The sequence below is a fragment of the Lathyrus oleraceus genome, chromosome 7, assembly GCF_024323335.1.
Source record: "Lathyrus oleraceus cultivar Zhongwan6 chromosome 7, CAAS_Psat_ZW6_1.0, whole genome shotgun sequence".
Classification (NCBI taxonomy): Eukaryota; Viridiplantae; Streptophyta; class Magnoliopsida; order Fabales; family Fabaceae; genus Lathyrus; species Lathyrus oleraceus.
The window spans coordinates 282858854-282884971 of NC_066585.1; the positions used below are offsets into that span (position 1 = coordinate 282858854).

A 26118-nucleotide genomic window follows, 5' to 3' on the forward strand; every position below is an offset into this window, starting at 1 on the left:
TGAAATGTACATTTCATAAATCCCCTAAATCCAATGGTTTTGATCAAACAAAAGTCAAATCAACCATGATCAAGGCCCAAACAGAAAGTCAAACATCACAAGACCATAAAAAAATGGCTCAACAATATTTTCAAGCAATTATTCCATCAAAAATAAATTTAAAATGAATTAAAATGCATTTTAATTTGGACAAAACCTCAAATCCCTTCAAAACACCAAATAAATGGCCAAGGGAATTATCCTAGGTCAAAGGACCTTAGACAAAAAATTTCACAATTTTTAGAAAGTCATAAGTATTTTAAAACAATTAAAAATATGTACAAAAACATTTAATTCATGAAATATACTAAAATTAATCCAAAAAATAATATTAATTCAAAATATGGAAGAGAAAAATATTTAAAGATTTTTTGTGAAAGTCCCATATTTTTTGGATAAAAAATAAAATTTCTATGAATTAAATTAAATATAGGGATTAAATGGAAATTTAGAAAATAAAAGGAAATTAGAAAAAACGAGGGCCATCAGATCTCCCTCATTAATTGAGGTGGAAGATCTGATGGCCAAGCGCGCGCATTCCACCAAAGGTCCTAGTCAATGTGTAACACCAAAGGTAATTAGATCACATGGTTGAGATTATAACGTGGATGTAAGATCAGATGGCTAGAACCTTGCTAACCCATCACCGGAGCTCTAGCTCCGGTCATCTTCTCCGGTGGACCTCATCGGACTAGTCAATCACAAACCATCACTAAAATGAAAAGTAAGGATATGGTTTCAAAGGGAAAATGATCATGAGCTCGAATCTGACCTCCATTTCATCCAATTCCAAGTATATTGAAAGATACATGGATTTGAAATTTGAGGTTCATGATCTGAGTTGCTTCAATTTGACCTCAAAGCAACTCAATCTTGTTTCCTACATTGCTAGGACTTCAGCCAACCAAAAATCAAAGAGAATGGTGAAGAATTTAGAGAGAATCTAAGGTTCAAAGTTTTTGAAAAATCACCTTCAGGTAGCCTGAATATAGCTTGATCTTGATCTGAATTCACTTGGAGTTTGAATCTCAAAACAGAAGGTGAAATTAAAATTCGATTTCAAAGAAACCTTCAAGGAATTCTATGGTGTGAGGTTCTAAGATAGCTTAGTAAGGCTTGGGCAAGGTGTGTGTGAAGTTCTGATGCAACGCACTTCTTTATATAGGCAATGGGATTCATTTTTGCTCCCTTTGAAATTTTTCCAAAATTAGTAACATTGGTGCATGGACGCATGGGCAATGATTTGGGCCCAATTCATGATGCAATTCAACTCCAATTCTTTCACAATGAGTACTGAAATAATAACATGTAAGCATGCAATAGGAAATGATTATTTAAATTCAAAACTTGCCAAAACAAACCTATGAAAGGAACCATGTGCAAGTCCCTCAATCTTTATCCAAATGAGGTGATCTTGGACTTTTTGGAAAGGTGACATCAAGGGGAACAATGTTTATGTTGAACACATTTCCATTTGGAGCTTGGATCATGATTAAGTTTGAGGTGGAATTTTGAGAAATCAAACATAATTGAAATTTTTCTAAGTACCAAGTCAAATGACCATTTCTTCCACCTTGAATAACTTTTGTTATGAGCTTCAAACGAAAATAGTTTCTTCACAAAAGTTGTATCTCTTTAATACATCTTCAATATGGTCACAAATTTGACCTCATTTGGATTTGGCATGAGGGATTTATGCATTTTAGAAGTTGAGGAAAATTGCTTGTTCAATTGTAATGGCCCAAAATGACCTATAGTGTTTCCTCTTGGAACATGCCACTGCAAGTTGATTTTGACATTTCACAAATAATAAAAGTTAGATAGGACATATTGAATTTGATCATGAAACTTGTATGGCCTTCATCTCATATAAGTTGAGTAAGTTATGGCCTTTGGAAGTTGACCTCCTAACTACGGCACTAACAAAATGACATATAATGTTTCACCATAAAATATGACTTCCCAATCAAAACTAGATTTTGATTTCAACATGAAAGTTGTTTGTAATGTCATAAGGAGTAACCTTTCTATTGGAATCATTTTCATATGACAAACATTGTATGAGATAGGGTCTAGGGAACCCGAGTTTTGACCAGTTGACTTTCTCTAGTCAACCTCTTTGAACCAACTTGCAAAGTTGAAGTTATCTTGATATTTAAGAGTAATGGATGATCATATATGCATAAAATGATGTATAATGAAGTATCCCTTGAAATATTTGACCAAATGTTGAAGAAACTTGTTGAGGAAGTCACACAAGATACCCAGATGAATTAGGGCTTCCAAGGCAACCAAGCTTCAAACTCTTGATGAATTCTTGATCAAAATGATAAATGAAGATCATGGGGATCCATATATGATGTTTAGAGCCAATGTGGACCATTTTTAGATTTATCTCTTGTCATTAGGGTCTCAAACCCTAGATGTGAGCTTGTTAGGGCACAGGTGGATGCACACACTACCTACAAAAGACATGAAACTACACTAGAAATGGTTTTGGTATTTTGGTTAGTAAACAAAGAAAAACAAAGTATGATACAATCAAATGTCCTTGGTGATCTCTCCCAATGAAACCCCACTGAATGAGGGGTAAGGAGGATGCCAAGGTGTGATCCCAAAGCCAGTGCAAATGATGAGATAACATGAGGGATCTTAGGGTCAAAATTGGGGTCTTACAACTGTCCATATTTAAGAACATCCTAACTGAGGATGTGAAGGTTAAAATCTTCGTATCAACTTAGTAGAATGGACTTAAATAACAACATCCAGAAACAAATTTTGGTCCCTAAGAGACCTCATGATGCACATGATATGAATGTTAAAATAATCTTTGTGGGGAATATATTGGCACAAAGGAAAAGAGTCCGGAGAGACTGAAAGTCCAAAGGAGCATAATGCATTCCGTAAGGAAAAATCACTGAGGAGACAAAGACTCTAGGGATAAAAGTTGTGCGTAGGCCAGGCTACGACTTAAAAATTGCTGGGAGACGCGAGGGAATGTCCATGAAAATAAATCAATGGAAAGACTCGGTTCGGAGATAAGGTTATCTGCATGGGATGAGAATAGATCAAAACAAAGCTGCAATACTCAAACCAAATAGAGGATTAGCGACTTCACTGGGGAAATACACACCCAAACTCAACTGGGGAAAAATGAAATTCAACATAGGAGTAAAAGAGATCTATTATTTATTACCGGTTACTAGGTAAGAAGATCAATACACTAGGACAGAGGGACATCCGTTATCAGTTAGAGTAAACATATCAAGGATGACTCGATGAGGAAAAAGAGGCGTATTCATTACCGGTTACTATGTAAGAATAACCTACCGAGGAGAAAAGATCAAACAGGATTTACAACTACCTGTTACTGGGCAGAAGACCAAAGAGAGAGTATCCGTCACTGGTTAAAGTGAACATATCAAGGATAAACTCAAAGGAAGAATATTTGTCATCGGTTAAGATGAACATATCAAGGATAGACCACCTAGGAAAAGAGGAAGAATATCCGTTACCGATTAGGGTAAACATATCAAGGATAAACTTCCTGGGGAAAAATAGGAATTACTATTACCCGTTACTGGGCAGAAGACCAAAAAATAGAGAATATCCGCCACCGATTAAGATGAACATATCAAGGATAGACTCAGCAGAAATGGGATTTACAACTACCAGTTACTGGGCATAAGACCACAAAAATAGAGAAAATTTGTCACTGTTTAAACTGAACATATCAAGTATTAACTCTGAGGGGAAAAATATAGGAATTATATCTACCATTTATTGGGTAGAAGACCGCAAAGTGGAAAAAATCCATCACCGGTTAAAGTGAACATATCAAGGATAGAATCTCTGGGGAATAAAAGCAGGGATTACAACTACCTTTTTACTAGGTAGAAACCAAACAGGAAGAATATTTGTCACTGGTTAAAGTGAACATATTGAGGATAGACTTGTCGGGGAAACATGAAAACGAATATGCTGGGGAAACAAAGGAAGTAGATTAATTTTTACTGGTTATTGGGTGAAGGTAAAGTACTCGACATCAATAAGAATATTACCAGCTACTGGGTAATAGGCTCTTGGAGACCAAAAGATCTATCTAGGCAAGAACTAGAAAGAAACGATCAATCAAAGACTCAACCCAATGAGGATATAACTCAAGGGGAATGGTTCCATCCAGATAATAAATTGGGGAGGAAACTGAAATAATCATCATCCACGAGGAAATAACTCAGTGGGGAATGAGAAAGGATAAACTATTTCTGCTTAAGGGGCTGACACTCTACAGATGAAGGAGGACAGACATACCAAATCTGCATGGGGAAATAATATTACCAAGGCAGGGGATCATAAGAAAAAAATTAATGGGATAAAATGCACAATGAAATATATGATGCTGTGTTTTATGGATGAATATGTATGTATGTGATTATGATTATGCTGACAAAACAACACAAAGGATGCAAATAACAAAGATTTGAATCATCACTACAAAACACTCAGCTAATCTCAACAAGATGGAAACACCAAATGGAGAATATGTTAGGGTTGAAGATAAATCATCTAGCTCCAAATGAATCAATTCTGGCTGGGGAAGACATGAAGAACATGCTTCCAATCCATCATGGCAAACTCTACGGGGGAAGAGAGCACTGCTGAAAGATAATCAACTAAACATGCCGAGGATAGAGAAGGATCTGCTGAGGATCCAAATAAGTCAATGTTGCGGGGAATTTTAAGTCAACACCATGTCAAATGGGAGACAACCTTGCAGGGGACATAATCAATACTGCTCAGAACCATGCACTTCCATCAGAAGACAAACTCTACCGGGGAATACAAGAGATAAAACTCTGAATGAGGAATCGGGAAAATTGTTGGGGGTGTTGTGACTTGTTGGAACAAACCAAAGACCATCCAATTCCTTAATAATCATAAAATTCTTCTTGGAAATTGCGAAATAAACCAATTCCAAAGCAAAGATAGCCATTTAACTCACACATGGGAGAAATTGTCGCGGTTATGCAACACAAACAAATGCAAATGGAGACCTGGAGACCAAATAAAGGTTCTAGGGTCCAATCATCTAGTCATAAACTGGGAGATGTAGAACACAAACACCTCAGTCGGGGAAGATGAATTGCAAAGAGGATCAATCATCAGCTCAAACGGGGATAATAGGTTGCTTGGGGAGCAACTTCTTAACCAAGCCGGGAATGAACGATGAACGGTTGGGGAGGAAAAAGTTACCAAACCAACTTCTTGGGAAGGACAATAATGTTTCACACTTCAAGACTTACCTGCTCTTAGATTGCTATTGACATTCCTTGCTGAAATCGATTATTCTTAAAGTGCATGTTTTTAATATTTTAAGAAAAATAAATATTCATCGATTTATTTATTTCAAAATTATCATCATAAAAATTCAATTTTATTTAACATAAGAAAATAAGAATAGAAATAATTAGATAAAAGCTCAACTTTCTTTAATAGAATGGTAGTCCGCAAATGGCGGGACTCCATGGATCTTTATAAAGTTTGAAAAATGGTAATTTACATGGAAAAGGGTTACATTGAATACAATGATCACTACTTTCCCTACCAACTTTGAAATCTGATGTGCTCTTGTCTTTGGTTGAGAATGATGAATCAGAACCAAATGATCGTTCAAAACTGCTTCCAAGATCAGGACCAACCGGATGTAGTTACTTGCCATAATCCCTAAATTTTGCCTAGATTTCCCCAAGGTGGGGTACTCAATCTACCAGGTTGAATTTTCTATTTTATGTCTCTAACTTTTCCTGGATCTCCCTTTCAGGGTTTCAATCCACCGAGACGCTCATTTTTGCCTAAGCCGCCCTTTCGGGTTTTCAACTTAGCGAGTTATTCTTTTCTTTTTTAGGCGAAGTATTTCTTGACTGCATCAGCATTCACAGGACGCGTGAACTCTTCACCATCCATAGTTGTAAGAATCAAAACACCGCCTAAAAAGACTCTCTTAACAACATATGGGCCTTCATAATTAGGAGTCCATTTGCCCCTAGCATCAGGTTTGAAAGATAGAATCTTCTTGAGCACGAGGTCACCTTCTCTGAACACACGAGGCTTGACCTTCTTATTAAATGCCTTCTTTATTTTCCGTTGATATAACTGACCATGACACATGGCAGTCAATCTCTTCTCATCAATCAAATTCAGCTGGTCATATCTGGCTTGACACCATTCAACTTCAGTCAACTTGGCTTCCATCAAAACATGTAATGATGGGATCTCAACCTCCACGAGGATCACAACTTCCATACCATAAACGAGAGAGAAAGGGGATGCCCCTGTTGAAGTGTAGATGGATGTATGGTACCCATGCAAAGCAAATGGGAGTACTTCATGTCAAGCTTTGTATGTTACAACCATCTTCTGAATGATCTTCTTAATATTCTTGTTCACATCTTCAACAACCCCATTCATCTTAGGCCTTTAGGGAGAAGAATTATGATGTGCAATCTTGAAGTCTTTACAAAGAGCTTCCACCATATTATTGTTCAAGTTAGATCCATTATCAGTAATGATCTTACATGGCACACCATAACGATATATAATTTGATTCTTGATAAACCTTACAACAACTTGCTTAGTTACATTCATATACGATGCCGCTTCAACCCACTTTGTGAAGTAGTCAATAGCTACCAGAATGAAACGATGTCCATTTGGAGCTTTGGGCTCAATCATGTCAATTCCCCACATGGAGAAGGGCCATGGGGAGGAAATGATGTTCAATAGTGTCGGAGGAACATGAATCTTATCCGCATAAATTTGACACTTGTGGCATTTCTTCACAAACTTGCAACAATCAGATTCCATTGTCAGCCAATAGTAGCCTGCTCTCAACATCTTCTTTTCTATATCATGTCCATTAGAATGAGTACCAAAGGAACCTTCAGGGACTTTTGTCATCAACAGGTCTCCTTCATGTCTATCCACGCACCTGAGCAAAACCATATCAAAATTTCTCTTATAAAGCACATCACCATTTAGGTATAAGTTTCCATCTAATCTCCTCAAAGTCTTCTTATCTTTCAAAGATGCCCCGAATGGGTAAATTTGACTTTGGAGGAAGCATTTGATATCAAAATACCATGGTTTTTCATCTTTTATTTCTTCAACAGCAAACACATGAGTTGGCCTATCAAGACGCATCGCAATCAAATTAGGAACTTCATTCCAAAAGTTCACCACAATCATTGAGGCCAATGTTGCAAGAGCATCTGCCATTCGGTTTTCATCTCGAGGGATATGATGAAACTCAACCTTTGTAAAGAAAGTTGATATCCTTCTCGCATAATCTCTATATGGTATCAAACCGGGTTAATTCGTCTCCCATTCACCTTTGATCTGATTCACAACCAAAGTTGAATCTCCATAGACGTCAAGATATTTAATTCTGAGATCAATGGCTTCTTCAAGCCACATAATGCAAGCTTCATATTCAGCCATATTGTTTGTACATTTGAAGGTCAATCATGTTGTAAATGGAAAATGAGTGTCGTGAGGAGTAATAATCACTGCCCCAATGCCATTACGATATGAATTAACAACTCCATCAAATACCATGCCCCAATGAGAACCAGGTTCTGGCCCTTCTTCAAGCAATGGTTCATCACAATCATTCATCTTCAAGTACAAAATCTCTTCGTCACGAAAATCATACTGCACTGACTGATAATCTTCAATTGGTTGGTGAGCCAAATGGTCAGCCAAGATGTTACCTTTAATAGCTTTCTGAGATCGGTATTCAATGTCATACTCAGATAACAACATCTGCCAACGGGAAATCCTCCCAGTTAAACCAGGATTCTCAAAAATGTATTTGATTGGATCCATTTTGGATATCAACCAAGTAGTATGATTCAACATATACTGGCGCAGACGCTTAGCAGCCCAAGCCAATGCGCATCATATTTTTTTCAAGCATAGAATACCGAGTCTCACAGTCGGTGAATTTCTTACTGAGGTAGTAAATTGCATATTCTTTCTTCCCAAATTCATCTTGCTGACCAAGAACACATCCCATACTCTCATCAAGCAAGGTCAAATACATGATCAAAGGTCTTCCTTCAACAGGAGGAGATAGAATCGGAGGCTCCAGGAGATATTCTTTGATACTGTCAAAAGATTTCTGGCAATCTTCGGTCCAATCACGAGACTAATCTTTCTGAAGAAGCTTGAATATAGGCGCACATGTGGAAGTCATATGCGACATAAATATTAAGATATAGTTCAAGTGGCCGAGAAAACCTCTGACTTGCTTCTCAGTTTCGGGCGCCAACATCTCTTATATTGCTTTGACCTTGGTAGGATCAACTTTAATACCCTTGTCGCTGACAATGAAGCCCAACAACTTACTAGAACAAACACTAAAAGAACATTTATTTCGATTCAAGCGGAGTTTATACTTCCTCAAACGCTGAAATAACTTCAACAAATGCTCAACATGCTCTTCTTTATCACTAGATTTGGCAATCATATCATCAATATAGACTTCAATCTCTTTATGCATCATATCAGGAAAAAGAATGGTCATAACTCTCTAGTACGTTGCACCAGAATTCTTTAAACCGAAAGGCATCACTCTATAACATAATGTTCCCCATGATATAATGAATATGGTCTTCTCCATATCTTCATGTGCCATCTTGATTTGATTATAACCGGAAAACCCATCTATCAACGAAAAGACTTTGAATTTAGTTGTATTGTCTACCAACATATCAATGTGTGGTAGAGGAAAATCATCTTTCGGACTGACTTTATTCAAATATCTATAATCAACACACATGCAGACTTTTCCATCTTTCTTAGGAACTGACACAATATTGGCCATCCACTGCGGATACTCGGAGGTAACAAGAAAACCAACATCAATCTGCTTCTGCACTTCCTATTTAATCTTCACTGCCATATCAGGATGAGTTCTTCTCAACTTCTGCTTGACTGACGGGCATTCTGACTTCAATGACAATCTATTCTCCACAATCTCATAATCTAAACCAGGCATGTCTTGATAGGACCAAGCAAACACATCTGAATATTCTCGAAGAAGATCAATCAACCCCTTCTTAACTTCTGGACACATTTGAGATCCAATCTTGACTTCCTTCATATCATCATCGGAACCGAAGTTGACTAATTCAATCTGCTCTTCAAACGGCTGAATGGCTTTCTCCTCGTGCTCAAGCAAACAGGATAACTCATAAGATACTTCTTCATCATCATTCTCTTCCTCAGCTTCATACATAGGAAAATCAAAGTTGGGAGAGGGAGTAGGATCATTATATTCAATGGGTTTGAGAACCATCCTGCATAATGATTTGATATTTTGATTTTAGAGAAGTGGAGTGCAAACAAATATTATGTAGATGGAAAGATTATTATTTATTTATGATTTTTTGTGATTACCATTTTCAGAAAAGTAAAAAGTAAAACAAAACATCTTAGATGTGGATGAAAAAAATTGTATTTCATTGATCATAATAACTGAAGAAGAAATCAACAATGATTAGATGATGAGATTTATAGAAGTTCCAAATTAACAGATTTTGGTTCAGTTAGGTTGATGCAAGAGCAAATTAGTTAAAGGTTAAGATTCTGTTAGGGGTTGTTAGGAATAGGTTAGAGTCAATGTGAATTTCTGTTAAAAGTTTGTTATGGTTTTGTTCTCATGACGGTTGGGGGGTCTTTGAAGTTGAAGTTATGGAAGTTAGGGGTGTTGGTTGAGTGAAAAATTTGTTATGGTTAATTGGAGTTTGTTAGGAGGTTATGTTTTTTGTATAGGTTTATTTGAGTTAGAGGTTCATTATCTTGGAAATTAATTAATGAAAATCAATTCTGCAGGTTGCTAATATGAGCTATGTTGGTGTATTCTGAGGAAGAGGTTCTGCAGGAAAGCTCACATTTCATGCCGTCGTCTTTGGTCGGAACTTGCTGCTATTTTGTTTGTGGTTATTGCAGGCTACTTAAATCCTAATAGTCAAGACCAGCAAACTCCTCACTCTTTGACTTCTTTCCTGATGATGAAAAATCAAGGTTTGTAGTGATATTATGCTCATCTGCTTTGTTATCACCTTGTCCCATTCCAAAACATTAGACCAACTCTGCATTTCTTGATATAGGCTCATTAATTGTCACTGAGTTGGAGGCTGGTACAGATGTTGAGGGTCTATAAGGCGGGGGATGCAGTGGAGGGGCACATATCTCCCCACCAGCTTGAAGATTAGGCGAAGAGATATTGACATGAGGTGGTCTTGCAGAAAAACCGCTGAAATTTCCCTGTGTATTGTAAGAGGCATGTAAAGGTGATGGCAACATAGCATGAGAGCTAGTTGAGGCGTGTGAATTCTGGAGCATTACTGGGTGCAGGGTGACTTCGGGATGCTGGTTATTGGTTGTTGTAATTGCCGGTTAAAGATTATGCAGGTTAATCAGAATTGAAATGCAGGTTAGAGGAATTTATTAGATATTGAGTTTTGATTGAATTTCTCGGTTTCATGTGCAGGTTATACAGACATTCGATGTGGATGCGGTTTAATTTGCTACATGTGGAATGTCACGGGTTCAATGTCGCTGTTTGTGTCGACGGTTGTAGTCGTTGAAGGCAAGCAGGATGATCCACCTGCTGCAGTTGTAGAACCTGCTTGCAGTGTAATTGGCGTGGCAGCCATTCTTGAAGAGTTCCCTTTTTTGTTGTTTATATTAGTAACAAAATGACTATATATTGTCGGTTTTAAATTGGAATGAACTTAGAACTCTTCTGGGAACAATCATTGCTACCTTTCATTGTATTTAGAATTAAGTAGGATTTTAGTTAGGTGGTGTACTGTTGGGAATCATGGAACTGAAGCATGGCATTGTTATTAGATGTTAGATGTATTTTGGAGTTTATGGAATTGTGTTAGGGAATTTATGGTTCATTTGGATTGTAATTGAAATTGGTTAGTTTGACATTTGAATGTGGTTATGTATTGTAACCGACAAATTCGAAATATGGATTAGAGTTTGAACTTGATTGTAACCGAATGGTAAACAAAATTGGTTGTAATGAAAATTTGAATGGCTTATGTAATATGGTATCAAATCACATGAAATTTGGTATGGTATCAAATCACATTAAATTTGGGGAAATTGAAATTGAATGAAGAAAGAGCTCCATGAATATGGTTCATATGATTGTGATTAGGATCAATTATGGTTAACTTGGAAATGGAGTTTTGTAATAGTTTGGAAAATGGTAAATGGATTTTGGTTAATTGTTTTGGATTTACATAATGGGATAATGAGGGTTAAATGGACTTAAAACTGGATTAAATTGGATTTACTAAAATGGATTATTATTTACTAAAGTGGATTATTATTTACTAAATGGATCAGGTTTGGATAAAACAACAATGGATTATGCTAAATGATTATTTGGAATTAAATTGGATATGAAATGAAATGGATAACTTGGTTAATTGGAATTGAATTTGGATTGGTTAAATGGGCTTAACAACCAAAAAGAAATAAAAGGGCTTAAGAACTTAGACACGCTAAATGGGTTATCATCAAAATCAAACCAAAAGAAATAGGGTGTCAAAATCAATAATGATGCAATGATCGTTGATATTTATGCCAAATGTCATGGTCAAGTATGACAAGTTGATTTTGGTCAACTAGTTGACCAAAAAGTCAATAGTTGATCAAAAGTCAACTGATGCAAAAAGATGATGAAATGGACTTCTCTGATTAAGAATACGTGTTTAAGAGGGATTCATTAACTAATTAGAACCAACGTATTTGGTGAATGAATGACAATAACACCTAGTGGTCCTGCCCTGACTTGACCAAACTAGATCAATGAACTTTGGGTCAATGAAGCTCCACAGGACCAATGGATGAAGTGACTTGAGTCAAATGAAATATGTGGCATAACGTAGTGGAATCTGAATGCAAGCATGCTTGGCACCGATCAAACACGAGCCATGTAGTCAGGGTTTAGTCCGGTCAAAGATTAGGTGTCAAGCAATAACCAAAATCTCAAACCAGGAGACAGTTAGTACCAGCAATGCACTAATGTCAGGAACCATAACAAGGGTTTCCAAGTCAAACCAAACCAAAAGGATCCTTAAATGTCATGAACCAAGTAAAATAGGGTTTCACCCCCACATGACGAGGAATACCACAATCTTCAAGCCAAATCCCTGATTTTATCAACCATGAACTTTGAATCTATGATACTCGTTAGTAAGTGTTAATCATGAATGAATGGTGATGAATATGCATGAGACATGAATGAGGTTAGATGAGTCTCAGGTTATGGGTTAGATGAAAAGAAAAAATTGGGGGCAAATTTTGGGGTACTACAACAGCACAGAAATCTTTGACGGTGTTTGGAGCAGTTGCTCCACAATGTTAAATTCACTTCTTTTAATTAGTCATAACACCTCATCATCATCGCTAGTCTTCAATTTGCTGGATTCACCAGACTGACACATTGGAGCACTAACTGGATCAACCGCAGGAACTTCTGCCTTCTTACCTGCCGACACGTCTTCCACAACCTTCGGAAATATCGGACTGAATGCACAACCACTACGGGTCACCTTTGCTACATCTACAATATTTACCATTGAGTCTGTAATTGGTAAAGGAACCTCTTGACCATTTTCAATCATTGTGGCATTATACTGATATGGTACAGCTTTATCGGATGAGTAGGGGACAGGGCCCGCTAACCGTATTACCAACGGCGATATCGATCGGTTGACAATATTGTTGTCACTGTTATCGAATTGAATGACTACCCGCTCAGGGGTCTTGAACACTGGCACGATGACATTCACATCATCTCCTATATCCCTTGATTGTTGAATCTGGATTACATTCTTATCTATCAACTTTTGAATATCCCTTTTGACAATCATACACCCACGGGGGTTCACACTGCAAATGACACAACCATCATGGTCATGTTCACAATCACTAATCAAACACAGAGTTTTATGCATCTCCACCAAAGATCTACAGATATGCCTCACATCAAAAACTCTGAAATTCTTGGGACACCCGTCCACCATGTTGACAGAAGCGTTACCATGAGCAGGCAACTGGTTGGCTTTCACATTCGGAGCTCTGTCCTCGAAGGACACCATACCACTATTCACAAGCTTTTGAATTTCATACTTCAGTGGATAACAGTTCTCTATATCATGACCAGGGGCTCCCTGGTGAAAAGCACAATGAATATCAGGTTTGAACCACCATGGCAGTGGCTCTGGAATTTGCGGAGGTTTTCTTGGCTGAATAAGATTCTTGAGTACCAAAGACGGGTACAACTCTGCATACGTCATAGGAATATGGTCAAAATAGACCTTCTTCCTATCAAAATTTTGCTGATGATGATTGTTGTTGTTGTAGTTGGTTCTTTGTCGCAGTTGTTGCTGATGTTGTTGTTGAATTGGAACTGATTGATTGGTTGAATTGTTGGAAAAAACTGGAATCACAGAAGGAACTTGGTGTTGATGCTGACGGGATTGAGAACTTTTCCTTACCTGAGGCCTCCTCTTCCTCCCTGCTGACACTGCATTAGTTTGTCCTTCCTTCTTCTTAGAGAAATTCCAACCATACTTCTTGCTGGTTGACGCTTCATCTTTGGACAAGCGCCCTTCACTGACTCCCTCCTCTAGTCTCATCCCTATGTTTACCATTTTAGTAAAATCATTGGGGGCACTTGCAATCGTACGTTCATAATAAAATGAACTCGGCGTCTTCAGGAAAATCTTGGTCATCTCTTTTTCCTCCAAAGGTGGACTAATCTGAGCAGCAAGCTCTCTCCATCTCTGAGCATATTCTTTGAATGTCTCCTTATCCTTTTGAGACATCGACCTCAACTAGTCTCTATCTGGCGCCATATCAACATTGTACTTATACTGCTTGACAAAGGCTTCTCCTAGGTCATTAAAAGTACGAATGCTAGCACTGTCCAGGCCCATATACCATCTCAGGGCAGCTCCAGTTAAACTATCCTGGAAGTAGTGAATCAGCGGTTGATCATTATCAGTTTGAGTAGACATTTTCCTAGAATACATAACAAGATGGATCAACGGACAGGTATTCCCTTTATATTTTTGAAAGTCTAGGACCTTGAATTTTGACGGAATTTTGACGTTGGGAACCAAACAGAGTTCAGCAACACTCTTTCCAAATAAGTCTTTTCCCCTGAGTGTTTTCAATTCCTTGTGCAACTCAAGAAATTGATCTTTCATTTCATCCATCTTCTCAAACACGTCTGGACCTTCAGACGGATCAGTGTGGTAGATAGTCTTCTCAACACGAGGCAGAGTATGAACGATAAGAGGAGGCACCGACATGACCGGGCTAGATGCCGGCAGAGACACAAAAGTGGGTGCATACCCTTTAGGCACGAAATTTGGTGGCATTCCCCAAGGGAATCCAGCTGGCGTAGCAGGAACAGACTGAATGGCAACAGTAATAGTCATAGATGGTGAAGCAATCTCGGAATGACAGTTTTTTGAGGAGGAAGAGTTGTAGGAGATGGTGACAGCTGGTTCTGAGTAGCTATGACAGATTCCATCAGCATCGAAAGTCTGGCGATCTCATCTTTCAGCTCTCTATTCTCTTGCTCTAGATGCTCCATTCTTTGCAGCCGATTAGCTCGAGTGTTATAGTGGTGAGTCGGCTTGGCTAATACACAGAAGAAGAACTGATAAGACACCTGGCGAAAAACCATGTTATGCAAATGATGCATGAAATGCAATGTTTTTTATTGTTTTTAATTTCAAGGAATATATGATGTCTTATTTGTGAATATAACAATAATTAATAATAACAATTCAATTGACCATAAAATCTCTTTTTATTCATAAAATTTGGAAGGATTACGCTAAGTACAACTTCAGAAACCAAAAAACAAATACAAGAGAAAAGGAAAATGCCATCCTAAGGATCCTTAGCAACTGTATCAGAAGATCTAACTATGAAAGCATACTTCCTGTGGATGCGTCGAATCTCTGACTCAAAGGATGTCTTCATCTAAGCCTTCTCGAGGAAAAGCTGATCAACAATCTTCTTCCAAGCACCGGAAGATGGAGGCATGCTAGAGGAAATTAAACCCTCTGGCTCTCTCTATCTCTTCATTGCACGATCTTCAAGAATTTCAATAAGTGCATCCTTGTCTTTCGACTCAAGCTGCAACTTCTCATGCTTTCGGTTCAAAGCATGGAACCGCTCTTCCCACATATCTCTCTCTTGCTTCATCTTGGAAAGTGTGTCTTCCAACTCCTCTACATCTTGGTTATGGAGAGTTGATGGCTCATCCATAACCATAGACATAAGTCTCTCACAAGCGTACGACATATTCAGCTCCAAAGCTCTCTTCTTCACCCAAATAGTGTAAGCTTCCAAAGCTACACAGTTGCGTGGACCAAGCTTGGATCTTCTCTTCTTATGCACATTATGCCAAGCATGCACCATCCTTTTCTTCAAATGTTGGGAATCTTTACCCTCCTGAAATAATAGACCCTCTAACTAAACATTGTTAGGCTTATCTCTCAAGGGGAACCCAAGTTGACGACGGGCCAAAGCAGGGTTGTAGTTGATTCCTCCTTGTGTACCAATGAGAGGCACATTACAGAATTCACCACAACTATCAATAATATCCAAGCTACCCAATGTAGAATCATACCAAACAATATCATCATTAGTGAGAGACTGTTAGCTAATAATTTCGACGCCCACTGAAGAATTACTAAAAGGAAAATCCTATGAAGAGTTATTTCGACAGGGTAGAGATGTTTAGACTGGATATGATATTAAAAAGACCCAGTAGAAAGTCCCTGGGTAATAAGGGTGAGCATGCAGTTAGGAATTAGAAATATTTCTTAAAATGGTTGAAGAGGGTTTTCGATTGGAGATTCAAAATTCAAATAAAGGAGGGAACTTTGCTCTTATCTGAAACTGTTGAAGGTACACGTAGGGCATAATGGATAGTTATATCCATGCAAGGTGCCATGTGTCTCGACGTGATTGAAGGGATGTTAGAGATGGTTATTTTGATTGAGTATAAATAAAGGGTCTTAGTATTAGGATCGGGGTGTGTCTAAGTGTGTACAGAGTCTGTAAAATTTACCAAGTACCCGTGTGAAGAGGAACCGTAAATTAAAGAATGTATGTTTATTTACACCATTGTGAGTTATTTTAAAGCAATACAATTCACCTTTACTTTTCTTCCAGAAATACATTTCTTTACTTCTTTATTTCAAACAGTCTTCTTTACTTCTTTATTTCAAATAGTCTTCTTTACTTCTTTATTTCAAACAGTCTTAATATTTCTTTGTTTTGAACACTTGCCATTGCCACTTGGTTATCATCATATTCTTCTATAATTTTTCTCTTTAATTCATATTAGCTTTCTACCGTAAGTTTTAATTACTAGTCCCATAGACACTGTCGAAGTGTTCATGATTACTAGAAATCATTTTAAAAACAATTAGCACATGTCCTAGGATCAATCTGATCGATCATGTGAGTAACCAAATTTAGAAATTTGGAAGATCAGCGGTTGTATACTAATTTTCAAGGTAAACAAATTAGCACGCCCATTGGGACAGTGCTAGCGTTTTGGAATTGTTTTTAGTTTTTGTTGTTAAGTCATTTCCCCCTTTTTTTGGAAAGAATTCGTTGTATGTTATTAAGGAGTGGTAAAGTAGCCATAAACAATGAACAACGACCAAGGAGAGAATCCCATACGAGGATGGCAAATTTAAATGTGCCAGATAACCAAAACTCTCAAAATCCATCAACCAGTAACATAACGCCCACTTCTTCTTCGATAGGGGCGAACACGGCCACAATGTACATGTCTGAAATAGTTCCATCTATGGTGAGTTCGATGCCGACGCATTTGATCTCCCATAATAAACCGATTTTAACTTACATCGGGCCTAGGGGGCTCCACATACTCCCCCACTGATTAGAGATATTCCAAATAGGCCTTTGGTACCCCCTGGTTTCTAGATACCATTTGGTGGTCGAGAACAGCCATATGGAATGCCAACTTCAGTGATGGCCAACTTACACAACGCTGGTTCGACTTTCTCAGAACCAGTGGTTAACATAAACTCTCCAGTACAAGGGTATGGGGTTAACATGTATCGAACTAACCAATCTTCAAGTTTGAGACACCAGACACAACTACCTAGTCTTACCAATAACTTTGTAGCAGTGTGGAGACAACAAATGGACTAAAGTAACCATGAGATGGTCCAAGTATTGACCCAAACATTGATCGCCGTATTAAATCCTCGGATTCAAAATACGACTCATTCGAATCAAAAAATGACAACACAGGTGGCACAAATGTATGAATTCCTGGGTGTACCACAGCCCCAGCGGCACCCTCCTAGGGATTGGGCAAGAGAAAACCAGGGGGCCACCTTCGAAGAAGACCTTACTATCAACCAGATCCTACAAAATCAACTGCAACCAGAGATGCCAAATCAGGGGGTAGGAGGAGTACCCCCTTGTGTCGAACCACAAATACCCAGGGAACCAAGGGTAGTAATGGTAAATAGAAACAAAAACACCAATAATATCATACGGCAAGTTCGACATGATGATTTGGTAGCAGATAACAATCTAGCATCCATAGTCAAGAGGATTATGGTTTGAAATGGGGTATATTTTATCCTTCGAAGGGCAAATTATACATCACCTCTGTCAGAGTATATCTTACAGGAAGAAGCACCCCCTAGAATAAAAATCCCCAAATTCACTAAGTTTTCTGGGGATGCCACCGAATCCATTGTCAAGCACGTGGCTAGATATTTAATTGAGGCAGGACACATATCAAACAATGAGAGCCTTAGGATAAAGTTTTTTCCAAGTTCTCTCACAAAGAATTCCTTCACATGGTTCACCACCTTGCCACAAAGTTCGATCCACACTTCGAACCAACTAGAGAGAATGCTCCATGAGCAATTTTACATGGGATAAACGAAGATAAGTCTCAAGGAACTGGCTAGTATCAAACCAAAGTTTACTGAGCCAATTGATGACTATCTGAATAGGTTTCGATTGCTCAAAGCTAGATGTTTTACACAAGTTCCAGAGCATGAACTGGTCGAAATGGCTGCTGGGGGCCTTAACTATTTGATTAGGAAGAAGTTAGATACCCAGTATCTGAGAGATATGGCCCAACTGGCTGATAGGGTTCGATAGTTAGAACGTTTGAAGGAAGAAAAGGCTAGGGAAATAAAAGTAAAAGGTTAACCCATGTCGATTTCAGAAATGATGATGAAGGGTCCTGTCACGGACTTTCAGACTTCGACGATAACGAGATCGACCTTGCTGAATTGAAGCAATGGCCACCGTATGCGTGTAAAGTTTTGGCCCCTTCGAATGGAAAAAACCCTATCGAACCAGAAAAGAATGATAAATTTCCCAAGAAAACTTATACTTTCGAAGTTACAAAATGTGACGAAATTTTCGATTTTTTAGTTAAGGATGGTCAAATGATAGTACCCCCAGGTGCTAAAGTACCTCCTTTAGAGCAAAGAAAGAAAAGAGGGTTTTGCAAATACCATGGTTTTCTGGGTCATAAAACATCTCAATGTTTTCTTTTTAGGAATCTTGTGCAAAATGCCATCCAAGAGGGGAGACTCAAATTTGGAGACAAAACATGGATCCAGATGAAGGTCGACTTCGATCCTCTGCAAGTAGCTGATGCCCATTACACGGAGCCAAAGGAAGTGAACCTAGTTGAAGTCACTGATGATTTAGACATGACTGAAGTCACTGAAGACTTTGTCAATGAACCTGTTATGGCTAAGGTTTCTGAATACCTTGAGTAGGAATCTATTAATGACTTCATTCAAAAAGCTGTGGGAGATGCCACCAACAAAAACGTTGATGTCTCTGACGCTGGGGACGCTGAAGATTCCAAGCTGATGATAATCACCAACGAAACCGTTGATGGTTTCATACAGATAGACAAGGCCACTAAGGGCCTTCAATTACAATTCCCAAAGTTGGACATCACTGAAGATGTCAACATGGAGGTTAATATGGTCAAGATATCCCAGGAGACCTCCATGGAAGTGGGCAATGAATGTCGACGTGAAGAATATACCAAAACCTCCTTCCCTAAAGAGGACAAAGTGTTGTCTGACTTCCTCCGAAGGTGCCAGAAGAAGCAATTGGAAGTCATGTTGTACCCTCGGTGTAGTGTTGTGTTTGACCAGAAGGCGACCCAAAATATCGAAGCGGTAAAGAGAGAGAATCACCAAGAGGGTCGCAAAGCTTTTCGAAATCATCGGGATGTTCAGCCCATAAGGGCTTTCGACCTTAGGAGATACTATGATCCAAGGTGACCGATGGTGAAACTTGGTGAAGCCAAGCGAATAGGGCCGATTACTAAACATGTTTCTTTCAAACCTAGTGCTGAAGTTTCGAATGGGAAGTGGGTAAAGCCAGTTGATGGCAGCAAACACGGTCAAGGGAAATGGCATAGCTTCGAAGTCGAAAGGGGTTCGTCATTATCTTACTGTAGGGAATTCCAGGCCGACAAAAGAACCTCCTGTGTATCTGAAAACTATAAAGGAAAAAACCTTATGAAAAGGTATCAATGGAGAAGGGAGAAGAGGAGAAGGAAAGCCCAGAGGGATGTTGGTGAGAAAGACAAAGATGAGTCTAGCATAACGTGCCTGTGAAGCAAAGGGAAGACTCAAGCTTTGACAAAAGAAAATTCAATGATCCAGCAGAGGCGGCCATAAAAAGATATGATCAAGTGTTTGCTGACGATGAAATATGGACTGATAATTTCGGCTCAAGATCTGAGGCTTCTCTAGATATTTTAGTCGGTGTGGTGTCTGGAATGCCCAGGGAGTTCGACCGGATCACAAAGGTCGAAGATACCGACAACATTATGGAAAGAGAAATGGTTTCTCATAAGCCATTATGCTACTACTATGTGATGAATAATGGTTGCATTGAAGAGAAAAAATCCTTCTTCGAGAGACCCAACGAGGCTATGAAGAGTCATCTCAATCCTCTCTTCATTACTGGTAAGGTCAAAGATGTTCCCATTAATAAAATCTTGTTGGATTGTGGTGCGACCGTGAATTTGATTCCTCATCACATGCTGAGGAAAATTGGCAAGTATGACACTGATGCCAAATCTCATAATATGGTGCTTACCAACTATGAAGTTAAAATGGGTTCCACCCTTGGTGTCATCCAAGTCGAGTTAATCGTAGGAACGGTCACAAGATCCACAATGTTTATGATTGTGGAAACGAATGCCAACTATAATCTGTTACTTGGAAGGGAGTGAATACATGGGGTCGAAGCTGTCCCATCCTAAATGCACCAGAGGATAATTATTTGGCGTCCAGATGGTATTGTGGAAAATATAGAGGCATATCAAGGGTACTTCGAAACCCCTATCAATCATATCGATAGACGCCACTTCGACTAGCATTTGGCCAATATCGCTCCCTATGATTCGATCGATTTTGCATTTACTCCGGATGACAACGCTTATTGTTCCCTGTCATTGCACCCTTAAAATTGTTTTCGTTGGGATAGAGAAGTAGTGGGAAAAGACGAATTTGGATACTCAGGAGTGTCTGTAATTGAACCCATAGGTTGGGGAAGCGAATTCAATGTTGATGACTAAGTTTGCATCACTAAAAAGGATTTCGGCTTACATAGCCGAAAGCAAGCAACAATTGGCCTTAGAGGCCTGATAAGTGCATATTTATGCATAATTCTCCTACTTTTTACTTAGGCATTTCTTTATTTTATTTTGTTTATTTTTATATTTTATTATGTTTTCATATTTTATTTTATTTTTAGTTAAATTTAATTTTCGCACTTATTTTTCAGCTTTAGCAGTCTGCGTGGAAACGATCATAACTGGAGTTCCGAAAATCCGTTTGAGGCGTTCTAAAAATCGCCGGAAAGCTAAGAGAGAGAGCTACGACTTTTGTGTTGGAGTCGAAGTCAGATTCAGAGCTCAAAATTCCAAAATTTCGTTTCAAGTTACAGCATTAGAATTTTATTTTAGTGTTGGGTCATATTGTGGGTATGGGTTATATTTTCGACCCAGTTGGGTTTTGAACCGGATCCACTTTTTATCTTTTTAAGGAAAACGTGTGTACTATTGAGAAAAAAAGGAGGATTCACGCAAAAAAATATTGTTGAAGCTTGAAAACTCATGGAGAACTAATCCTCTTTGGACGGATTCACTGTACTCAGGTTTCAAACTTTGAGATTGTTATGATATTTACAATTTAATTTCTATTCCTTTCAATTATATCATGTGATTGTTGTTTGCTTAATTCAATTATCATATAGTGTATTTGATTTAATTTGAGTGATCTGTGTTCCTAATTTTAATCGTAGATTAACTCTGCTTAACTGTTAATTTGCTCTATCATTTACCGTATGCTTAATCCGGCAATAAGAACATGTTCTCATAAAATCTTCCACGCTTGTTGACTGATTTTTTCATCAAATAGGATAGAAGTCCCGCTTGGGAAATTGTATTTTCATCGGTCGATGATTAGTAAGAACCGAGGCAGTGGATCCGTTACTTTAATCGCTTATTTCAAAACAACTTATTTCAGTAATCAATTATTTTAAGTGCTTTTTTTCTTTATCGGAACCCTAAACCAAACCCCCCCTTATTTTATTACTGTTATTGATTTTCCCACAAGAATCCTTGAGAGACCATATTTCGAGTCATTGTCGCTATATTACATATTTACAAAAACCACTCTCGTTTTTGATCCGCGAGCGACCGCGGATCAAATTGGCGCAGTTGTCGGGGATTCTTGTCGTTATTAATCAATTTTAGAGTCATAGTGTTAGTTTCCTCGAGTCCAGACCTTAGTTTCCTCGCGGTTTCGTCCAATTCGCATTTTAGAGTCCAAAACGTAAAAAAAAATTCTGTTTTTTTTTTTTTGAAAATTTCGTCCGAATCAAAATCTGTTCCGAGCATTTGAAGCAGAAAAATTAGAGAAACGTTTGTCCTTAACTACAAAGTAGTTATGGGAGGTGTGCTTTCAAATTCCCAAATTCATCATTTTTCTATTTTTTATGATTTATTTACTGTTTTCATCGAGTCGTAAAAAATCGAAAAAATTCTCAAAATTCTATTTTTAAGCCATTAGATCAATTTCGGTGTCGTTTTATTTTTCTGAAGTTTTTTTGATCGATTTCCTTCTTTGTGCTTGTTTTTTAAATTTTAGGGACATTGTTGGCATTTTGAACATTGTTGCTGCATTGTTGTGCATTAGTCCTGGCAACTAGGTCATCTTGTTCTGAACTTGTTGCTTTTGATCCTGAAGTAGAGAGAACTTTGCAAACACGACGTAGAGCAGTCCAGGTTTCCACTAGCTCACTTGAAATGGCTGATAATAGAACATTAAGGCAGTTAGCTGCACCTGATGTGAATTACAACGGTTTGTGTATTGAGTATGCTGCTGATGCTGTTCCTTTTGAGTTAAAATCAGGTTTAATCCATTTGTTGCCCAAGTTTAGTGGTCTTGCAGGTGAAGATCCTCACAAACATCTGAAAGAATTTCAAGTGGTGTGTTCTACGCCACTGAAGCCTGAAGGGATCACTGAAGATCATATCAAACTTCGAGCTTTTCCTTTTTCATTGCAGGGTGCAGCAAAGGATTGGATATATTCCCTCGAGCCAAATTCAATTGCAAACTGGAATGCTCTGAAAAAAGTGTTCCTTGAGAGATACTTTCCTGCCTCCAGAGCTGCCTCGATAAGAAAAGAGATATGTGGTATTAGACAGGGTAATGAGTCTTTGACCGAATATTGGGAGAGGTTTAAACAGTTGGTATCCAGCTGCCCTCAGCACCAGATCACCGAGCAGCTACTCATCCAGTACTTTTATGAGGGGTTGTTACCGATGGATAGGAACATTCTTGATGCTGCTAGTGGTGGAGCACTTGTCGATAAAACTTCGGCTGCTGCCAAGGCTCTAATTGAGAATATGTCACTAAATTCCCAACAGTTCACAACAAGAAATAATTCTGTCCAAATAAAGGGTGTGAACGAAATTCACGTATCCTCTCATGTTTCTCACTCCGACAAAGCCTTCGAAAATAAAATGAATGAGCTGAAGGATTTAGTGCAGCAGATGATAGTCGTAGGTAAGGCTCAAGCAACCCAACAACTTCACACACCACCAAGGTTATGTGGCATTTGTACCTCTTCTGATCATCCTACTGATACATGTCCTATTTTGCAAGATGATAAGCCTACTGAATTACCTCCAGCTTATGCTGCAGCCCTTTACAACCAAAGTAACAACCAGAACCGGTATAACATTCCCGACCTGTCCACTAATAAGTACCACCCGAGTTGGAGGAACCATCCAAACCTCCGATATGGAAACTCACAAACGAGCCAACAACCTAACCCACCTCAAGCGGCTGCCCCTACACCTTTCGGACCTTCTTTAGAGGAACTTGTTAAACAAATGGCCGTCAACAACCTTCAGTTCCAAAAAAGGACCGATGCTAGCATCCAGAACTTGAACACGCAGATGGGACAACTTGCTACTCAAATGAATAACATGCAAGCCCAAGGGTCGAACCAACTTCCAGCCCAAACAGTTATCAATCCAAATGGTCCTAATGCTAATGTGAGTGCAATTTCTTTGAGATCCGGAAAAGTTACAGAATCAGGCCCTGAAAAAAATAAAAAAATCATTGAGGTAACTTCTGAACTTCCTACTTCTGAATTGTCTGCTGAACCTCCTTCTCCTTCTTCTGTTGTGGTCGAAACTGAAAAAATTAAAGAAAAAGAGCACGTACCACCAGTCCCCTTCCCACATAGAGTTCTGAAAAATAAGAGAATTGAGGAGGGAGACAAAGAAAGAGAGATATTAGATGTTTTCCGAAAAGTTGCGGTAAACATCCCGTTACTTGATGTGATTAAGCAGGTTTCTAAGTATGCTAAGTTTCTGAAGGATTTGTGCACCAACAAGAGGAGGATGAAGGGAAGTGAGAGAGTCAATTTGGGAAGGAATATTTCTTCCTTTATTCAGCCCCGACCTTCATCTGAAAAATTTACGGGCGAAGGGAATGTTTCAGCCCTCACTATTCCGGTCTTGCCACAAAAGTGCAAGGACCCGGGAACTTTTGCTATCCCTTGTACCATCGGAAATAGTAAATTCGATGATTGCATGCTTGATTTAGGAGCGAGCATTAATGTTATGCCTACTTCTGTTTATAATAACCTTTGTCTTGGTCCTTTGCAGCCTACAGGTTTAATCATTCAGTTGGCGAACAGGAGTAACACCCGCCCTGCCGGCATAGTTGAAGATGTCCTTGTTCACGTTAACGATTTAATTTTTCCTGCAGATTTTTACATTCTTGACATGGAGGGAGAAACAAGGTCCAGCAAAGCTCCAATCATTTTAGGAAGACCATTCATGAAAACGGCAAAAACTAAAATTGATGTTGATGATGGAAGCATGTCCAATGAGTTTGGCGACATTATCGCAAAATTTAACATTTTTGATGCCATGAAACATCCTTTGGAGGAACACTCTGTTTTTCGCATTGAGTTGATTTCTGAATTAGTTGATGACACTTTTTTTGATTTATTTTCTCTTGATTTTTCATCTGGTTTTGATGATGTTTATTCATGTTCTGATTGTACTGACACTAACCTTTGTGTTGTGTGTGCTGAGATTGATGCTGCCCTGCAGGCTGACGTATTTCCTATAGGTGAAGTTGTCGCCGATGAATCTGTTTTTGTAGTTGATGCTCTTGATGTTCCTGCTGCCCCAAGCGCCCCATCCATCGAGCAGCCCCCGTCCTTAGAGCTAAAGGAGCTCCCTGAAAACCTGAAATACGCTTACTTGGAGAGTAATGAAAAACTCCCTGTTATTATTTCTTCTAACCTTGATTTCGATCAAGAAAACAAACTTTTGCAGGTTCTGAAGAAGCACAAAAAGGCAATCGGGTGGACATTAGTCGACCTTCCAGGAATTAGTCCTTCCATGTGTATGCACAGAATTTTACTTGAGGATGGTGCGAAAACAGTAAGGCAGCCCCAAAGGAGGCTTAATCCTTTGATTCTCGATGTCGTGAAGAAAGAGGTAACCAAACTCTTGCAAGCAGGTATCATTTACCCTATCTCTGACAGTAAGTGGGTAAGCCCAGTGCAGGTTGTACCTAAGAAATCTGGACTTACAGTTATCAAAAATGAAAAGAATGAACTTGTTCCCACTAGAGTGCAGAATAGCTGGAGAGTTTGTATCGATTATAGGAGACTATGTAAGAACAAAAATTGTTCTACAACAGATTCCTTGATTTTGATGATAACAAAGGATGAAACCAAAAATGGCACCCTAACGAAAAGTTTCTAAGTGTGCAGGGTTCTAAAGAAAGAAGGAAGAAATCTGATGATGTCATCAGATACAGAACCAGATCAGAAGCATATTATCATATGATCAGAAGCATCTGAAGTGGAAACAAGTTCAAGAAAGTCTAAACTCTGAGCAAAACAGCAAAGTATCAGAAGCATCTGAACAAGTAGCAAACTCTAGAAGTTCTGACTCTGAACAAAGGGTTGTCCAACTTCAGAAGCTCTTGGCACTATCTGAAGAATCCATCAGAACTCTAAAGAGATCAACATCAGAAGCAAGACTCCAAGATTCTCAGATACACAAAGACTCTGATTATGAATTTGCTAATCATGAAAGAGTAACGTTAAAGTCAAGTAAAGATTTGCAAATGGATTTCCTAATTAAGAAAGAGACGTTAATCTCCAATTTCAATAAAGAAGATACTACTTGTGGTAAGTAGTCATTTCAAGGAGAGAAAGTTATCCTGCAGAAGCTACTTATGTTATGGCGTAAAATCATCTTATTACTCATCAGTTTCAACTACTACCTCATTGATCTATATAAAGGATTACAAATCAACTTTCAGTACACAATAAGCAAGCCAACAAGCCAAAATTATACTGAAACATCAACACTCAAGAAAA

General features: G+C 38.5%; 1 long non-coding RNA gene across 1 annotated transcript; it reads left to right on the forward strand.

Annotated features, from left to right (window-relative positions):
• The first annotated feature begins 9386 nt into the window (after nt 1-9386).
• LOC127106706 (uncharacterized) lies at nt 9387-10978 on the forward strand. Its single transcript, XR_007795461.1, has 3 exons — nt 9387-10125; nt 10212-10499; nt 10595-10978. It is a non-coding gene; the product is annotated as an uncharacterized LOC127106706 (long non-coding RNA).
• The last annotated feature ends 15140 nt before the right edge of the window (nt 10979-26118 follow it).